A 6,642-nucleotide genomic window follows, 5' to 3' on the forward strand; every position below is an offset into this window, starting at 1 on the left:
TCAGTAAAGCATCCAAACAGCTAGTGTTGACATCAATGACAAGACATCAATGCAACACATAATCAATTCCACCAAATGGCCAATAGTTACAGATATGCCCAAGCATCCCACAAGCATAGCATCTCTTGTTTTTGAAGTTATTCATTACTACTCTACAAATATTTGACTGGTGACCAAAATTATTGCATATGCAGCACTGACCGGTAAAGGTAGGAAGATTATTCATGTTGTTCAATTCATTATTCATCCTACTTCTGCATTGATTCGCCATATGACCAAGTTTATTGCAAGTAAACATCTACCATTGAATTTATGAGCATTAGGTTGTCTTACTAGAGGATTCTTTCTTTTCTTCTGATTAGGTTTTGCATTGCTTTATCCAGATCAGGAGGATTCCCTTTTCTCAAGTCCAAGTCCTCACATGTCCTTTTCATGTCTCTAACTTTCCAAGATCTCATCAAGCCTTATTGAGCTAACATTGAATTTGTCTTTGTATTCATTTGCAGTAGCAAGTTCACTTCTTAAGGCAATAATCTGTCTTTCAAGTTCTTGACCATTATTCCTTGATTATGTCAACTCAATCTTCAATTGATCATTCTCATAGGTAAGCCATAAATCTTCAATGATTGTGCCAGATTCTCTTCATTCTTCTTTCAGTCCTCAATCTCCTTAGTTGGTCTCATCACAATGGATTGCATCTCATTCTTCAATGTATCATTCTCTCTCTCAAGCTTGTCAACTTCATTAGCTTTACCTTGAATTTCCATGATTTGATCTTCTTTCTCCTATTGGAAATGTGCCTCTAATTCACTTGACATTTGTTTATACTGATTGGGTTAACTCTTGTCGATGAAGCGTCTTCCATCGGGGCTCGAAGGAGCAGGTTTGACGTTATTCTGATGACTTGACGAAGTCGACTTCGATCATCAAGATAACTTCAACTTTCAGGAATACTACTTCAAAGTTGTGTCAATGAACCAATGAAGCTACCTTAGGCGGTCTGGTTTGTTGTCGGCTATCGGGGGTTCTGGTCTAGAGTTAAGCTGATACCCGATGAGGTTGCCTTCAACGTTTGGGTCGATATCGGCTATCGTGTTAATGTGCTGAAGGCTATGCCGAAGTCCCGATGAGTCCCCTCTATTTTGTCTTGGAGTGTTTCTCTTATCGGGATAGTAGTTTTGGGTGTGAGACAATGACCCGATGAGGCCACCTTATGTTATCGGGGTAACAATACATATCGGGGTAACATTGCAATGTTGGTTCCGATGGGCCGATAAGGTCGCCTACCAGTTATCAGAGATTGGGGTAATATTTCATCTGTCTGGCCAATGACCCGATGAAGTCACCTTAGGTGATCGACTCTACCATTTGAAGGCTATACCAATGGCCGATGGAGTGAAGACCAACATCGGTGTGAGAACGAGCCAACATCCAAATAGGTGACCACTCGAACACTAAGGATGAGACTGTTTGTGTATATTAATATGAATCGACCCGACTCTATGCTGCATGTGAGATAATTGGTTTTCCATGAATGCAAACTGCTACAAGCAAATGGTTAGACATCAAGTCATTGCTGCAGTTGCTCAGATGAACAATTGACCAGTTTGGTATAAGAAGCCAAATGTGAACTGAATGTACAAAGAGAGTTACGACAACGATTGAGTGATCTGTAATTGCAGTTTGACCCATGTGGTTTTTGTTTCATCTAGTATTATTGTTTGATAGAGTGAAAGGAAATCTACAAACTGAACTTTATTGTATTTGACATACTGATAATAAAGTAATTTTCTGTTTGTGGTGGGTTTTTCTGCCGAAAGGTTTTTCCCATGTTAACTTTGCGTGTTCTATCTCTTTGTTGTTTAATTATGTATGCTCATGCTTGTGCCATATTCTGAAAAAGTTGTAAATTTGTAAACACTAGTTTGTTTTCCTCTGCAAATTGACATTAGGGAAGCAAATTTCTACACTTGCTTTCCTTTCAAGTGGTATCAGAGCTTGGCCTATTTTGTTATCCTTGTTGGGTAGGGTTGGTTTTTTGTGTCAATTTTGTTTCAGTGGGAGTCTTGTAGAGTGTCTACTTGTTTATTTTATAGGTTAACATGGGGAGCACCTCAAGGCACATAGACATGGAGAAGTTTAATGGTTCCAGTTTTGAACTATATAAACTCAAGATGGAAGACTTCTTGGTCGACAAAGATCTTTGGATTGCTATGGTTGCACAGAAACCTACATGCATGAAGCAAGAGGACTGGGATTTAGTTGACTGGAAGGCAAGGGGTCTAATAAGGCTATGGCTTGTTGATTCTATTTTGTTAAACGTCCATGAGGAGAAGACTACACATCTTCTCTGGACTAAGTTAGGGGATATCTATCAAGGCAAATCCTTGGTGAATAAAATTTTCCTAAGGAAGAAATTATACTCTCTGAAGATGGATGTAGGAACACCATTGGTAGACCACTTGAATGTATTCAACATGGTTTTTGCATAGTGAACATCTGTTGGTGTGTCCATTTAGGAAGAAGAACATTGCATGTTGTTGTGTTCATTTCCTTACTCTTGGGAGCACTTAGTGATGACTATTGGTAGTAGTACGACCCAGTTCAAGATGGATACTGTGGTTAATACTCTTTTGTTAGAAGAAATGAAAAACAAGTCTTCTAAGATGACAAAAGATGCACTCTCTGTTTGAGGCAGACCGAAGGACAAAGACAAGAAGAAAGGAAAGAAGTCCAAGTCTCAAGAGAGATTTAAATCTCTAGGCAAGAAGTCAAAGGTGAAGTGCTGAAATTGTGGGCAGAAAGGGCATATTTGAAAGGATTGCAAGGAGGAGAAGAAGAAGAAGAAGAATTATGACATTGAGTCTTCTCAAAGTGATGCAAATGCATTTGCAGTAGCCCTGGCAATGCCTACCTCTGATGACACCTGGTTAGTAGATTCTGGCATGTCTTTCCACATGACCTCCCACAAGGAGTGGTTCTCAAAGTATGAACCTAATGTTGGTGGAAAGGTATACCTGGCTAATGATTCTATGTTGGAGATTGTAGGGAGAGGTAGAATAAAAATTAAGTTCCTAGATGGTAGAGTGAAGGGGATAAATGGAGTCCTTCATATACTAGGACTGGCAAGAAATCTTCTCTTTGTTAGTAAACTTAATGATTTTGGAGTACAAGTTACATTTATATCTAGTGGTTGCAAGATGACTAGGGGTTCCATTATATTGGCAAAGGGTGATCATTTTGGTACTTTATATAAGTTAAATGTTGAACCTATATTTTGTAATGTGACCTCTGAAAAGTTAGTTAAGACAACTGTAATGATGCATGATGCTAATTCATTGGAAGCTAAACTTCCTGCTGAGAAAACAATGCTTTGGCATAATAGGTTAGGCCACATATGTGAAAAAGGTTTAAAAGCCTTGAAGAATAAAAATCTGGTTGAAGGTTTGGATGATTGTAGTTTTGAGTTTGATTTATGCAAACACTACATATATGAAAAACATAACCATGTTCATTTTTAATCCATTTCTCATAAGTCTTCTTATGTTTTGGATTATGTTCACTCTGATATGTTTGGTCCAGTGGATGTACCTTCTTTGTCTAAGTCTAAATACTATATATCTTTTATAGATGATTATTCAAGAAGGGCATTTGTGTACTTTCTTAAAAGTAAATTAGAAGTGTTCAATCGGTTTAAGGAGTTTAAGAACCTTGTTGAAGATCAGATTGGGAGAAAGATTAAATGTTTAAAATAGACAATGGTGGTGAATTTTATAGTGCAGATTTTGACAAGTATTGTGTTGATCATGGAATTAAGAGACATAAGATTGTACCTTACACTCCACAACAAAATGAAGTTGCAAAAAGGTTGAATCGGTCTCTAATGGAGAAAGAGAGAAGCATGTTGAGCAAAGCTGGGCTGGAACAAAAATTCTAGGCTAAAGCAGTTTCTACAATGTGTTACCTACTGAATCGTTTTCCTACTTCAACATTGGTTGACAAAAAACCTATGGAAGCTTGGTCTGGTAAGAAACCTTCTTTAAGGCACCTTCATGTTTTTGGTGCAGAGGTATATGCTCATGTGCCTGATGTGAATAGATCTAAGTTGGATAAAAAAGTGGTGAAATGTATCTTCATTGGCTATGGAGCTGGTGTGAAAGGATACAAACTTTGGAATCCAGTGACTGGTAAGGTTATGTACAGTAGAAGTGTGATTTTTCATGAGTTGAAGCCTATGTCACTAGATCATAATATAGAAAAGAAAGGAGAAGCTGAGGTTGAAATTCTTCTAGCCAAAGAAGAATCTCTAGAGATACCTAAAGATGAGGAGAGTTCAAGTGCTTCAAGTAGTTCTGAAGAAGAACATGATGATGAGCCTCCTGTGGAACCTCAAGAAGCGTCAACACCAGAGTTGAGAAATTCTACTCGAGAGAGGCAGAAACCTAATAGGTATACACATAATAAGTTCATTCATTCTATGTTGAATGTTAATTGTGCTTATGCTTTACTTGTAGATATTGATGAGCCTAGGACTATCAAAGAAGCAATTGAAATGCCTGATTCAGATTCCTGGTTGGAAGCCATGAATGATGAAATGTCATCATTGGATAAAAATGGAACTTGGGATTTGGTGCCATTTCCTAAAGGTAGAAAGCCTGTAGGCTACAAGTGGGTGTTTAAAAAGAAGTATGGTCCAGATGGCAGCATTGACAAGTACAAAGCAAGACTGGTTGGAAAGGGGTATTCGTAAAAAGAAGGTATTGACTATGGGGAAATCTTCTCTCCTATAGCTAAGTTGATATCTATTAGATTTCTCTTATAACTTGCAATAACATATGATTGGGAGATTGAGCAGATGGAGGTGAAGACAACATTTCTTCATGGTGATCTTGAAGAAGAAATTTACATGTCCCATCCTAACCACTTTATGGAAAAAGGGTAAAGAACATCTGGTATGCAAACTCAATAAGTCTCTGTGTGGTTTAAAATAGTCTCCTAGAATGTGGTATCAAAAGTATGATACATTTGTTTTGCCCTAGGGATTTGTGAGATTTAAGGCTGATCATTGGTTTACTACAAAACTGATGGTGATAGGATTCTTATCATAGATTTGTATGTAGATGATATGTTGTTCATAGGAAACACAAAAGGTATGATCTCAGTTTTAAAATCACAACTTTCTTTGAAATTTGAAATGAAGGATTTAGGACCACCAAATTACATTCTAGGAATGGAGATCAAAAGGGATAGATCTAAGAGGAAACTTTGGCTCAACCAAAGAAAGTATATAACCAATGTTCTTGACAGGTTTCATATGTCTAACTGTAAACCACAGGTTGTTCCCATCTTGTAGGGGACTAAGTTGTCCGTGCTTGATAGTCTGAAATCTCTAGAAGGGATTGAAGACATGAAAAGTGTACCTTATTCAAGTGCTATAGGTAGTCTAATGTATGCTATGGTCTGTACAAGACTAGACATTGCCCAACCAGTGGGAGTACTTAGCAGGTTTATGTCAAATCCAGGGAAAGTGCACTGGGATGTTGTAAAGAGAGTGTTTAGATACCTGAAGGGCACTTCAAACTTTGCAATGTGTTATCATGGTAATCTAGAGGATTCAAAGAGAACTCTTAGTATCTGTGGTTATATGGATTTTGATTTAGCAAGGGATATCAACAGTAGGAGATCCACTAGTGGATATGTTTTTATCCTGAATGGTGGAGCAATTAGTTGGATGAGCAAGCGGCAAGTTGTAGTCACTTTGTCCACTATAGAGGCAGAATACATGGTGGCGACATGCTTGTAAAGAAGTAGTTTGGCTTAGGTGTTTGAGTTCAGATATCGGTTTTGATGTAGGGCAGGTTGAAATCTGAAGTGACTGTCAAAGTGCCATATGTTTGGCAAAGAATCCTACTTTCCATGCTAGGTCAAAGTATGTTGATGTTCAGTATCACTTCATTCGTGACATGGTGGAAGAAGGAAAAGTTTATCTTAACAAGGTAGACACTCTATAAAATGTTGCAAATGCCTTGACAAAACCGGCGAGCATGCACAAGTTCAGGTGGTGTTCTAATTCTATGGGTCTTGATACCCATGTTCCTCAGTAACATCTGAAATGGTAATTGGTCCAGTGAATTCCTTATCAAGTGGGAGTTTGTTGGAAATGTGCCTCTAATTCACTTGACATTTGTTCATACTAATCAGGTTAACTCTTGCCGATGAAGCAGTGTGAAGGAAATATGTGAGCTCTATTGGCATGACTCTTGCCGATGTATCCTCTTCCATCGGGGCTCGAAGGAGCAGGTTTGACATTACTCTAATGACCTGATGAAGTCAACTTTAGTCATCAGGATAACTTTGGCTTTCAGGAAGACTGCTTCAGAGTTGTGTTGATGAACCGATGAAGCTACCTTAGGCAGTCCAGGCTGTCGTTGGCTATCAAGGGTTCCAGTTTGGAGTTAAGACGATACCCGATGAGGTCACCTTCGATGTTTAGGTTGATATCGACTATCAGGTTAATGTGCTGAAGGCTATACCAAAGTCCCAATGAGTTTGCTTTGTTTTGTCTCGGAGTGTTTCTCTTATCAGAATAGTATTTTTTGGCATGAGCTGATGACCCAATGAGGCCACCTTAGGTTATCGAGG

The sequence above is a fragment of the Cryptomeria japonica genome, chromosome 11 (assembly GCF_030272615.1).
Source record: "Cryptomeria japonica chromosome 11, Sugi_1.0, whole genome shotgun sequence".
Lineage (NCBI taxonomy): Eukaryota > Viridiplantae > Streptophyta > Pinopsida > Cupressales > Cupressaceae > Cryptomeria > Cryptomeria japonica.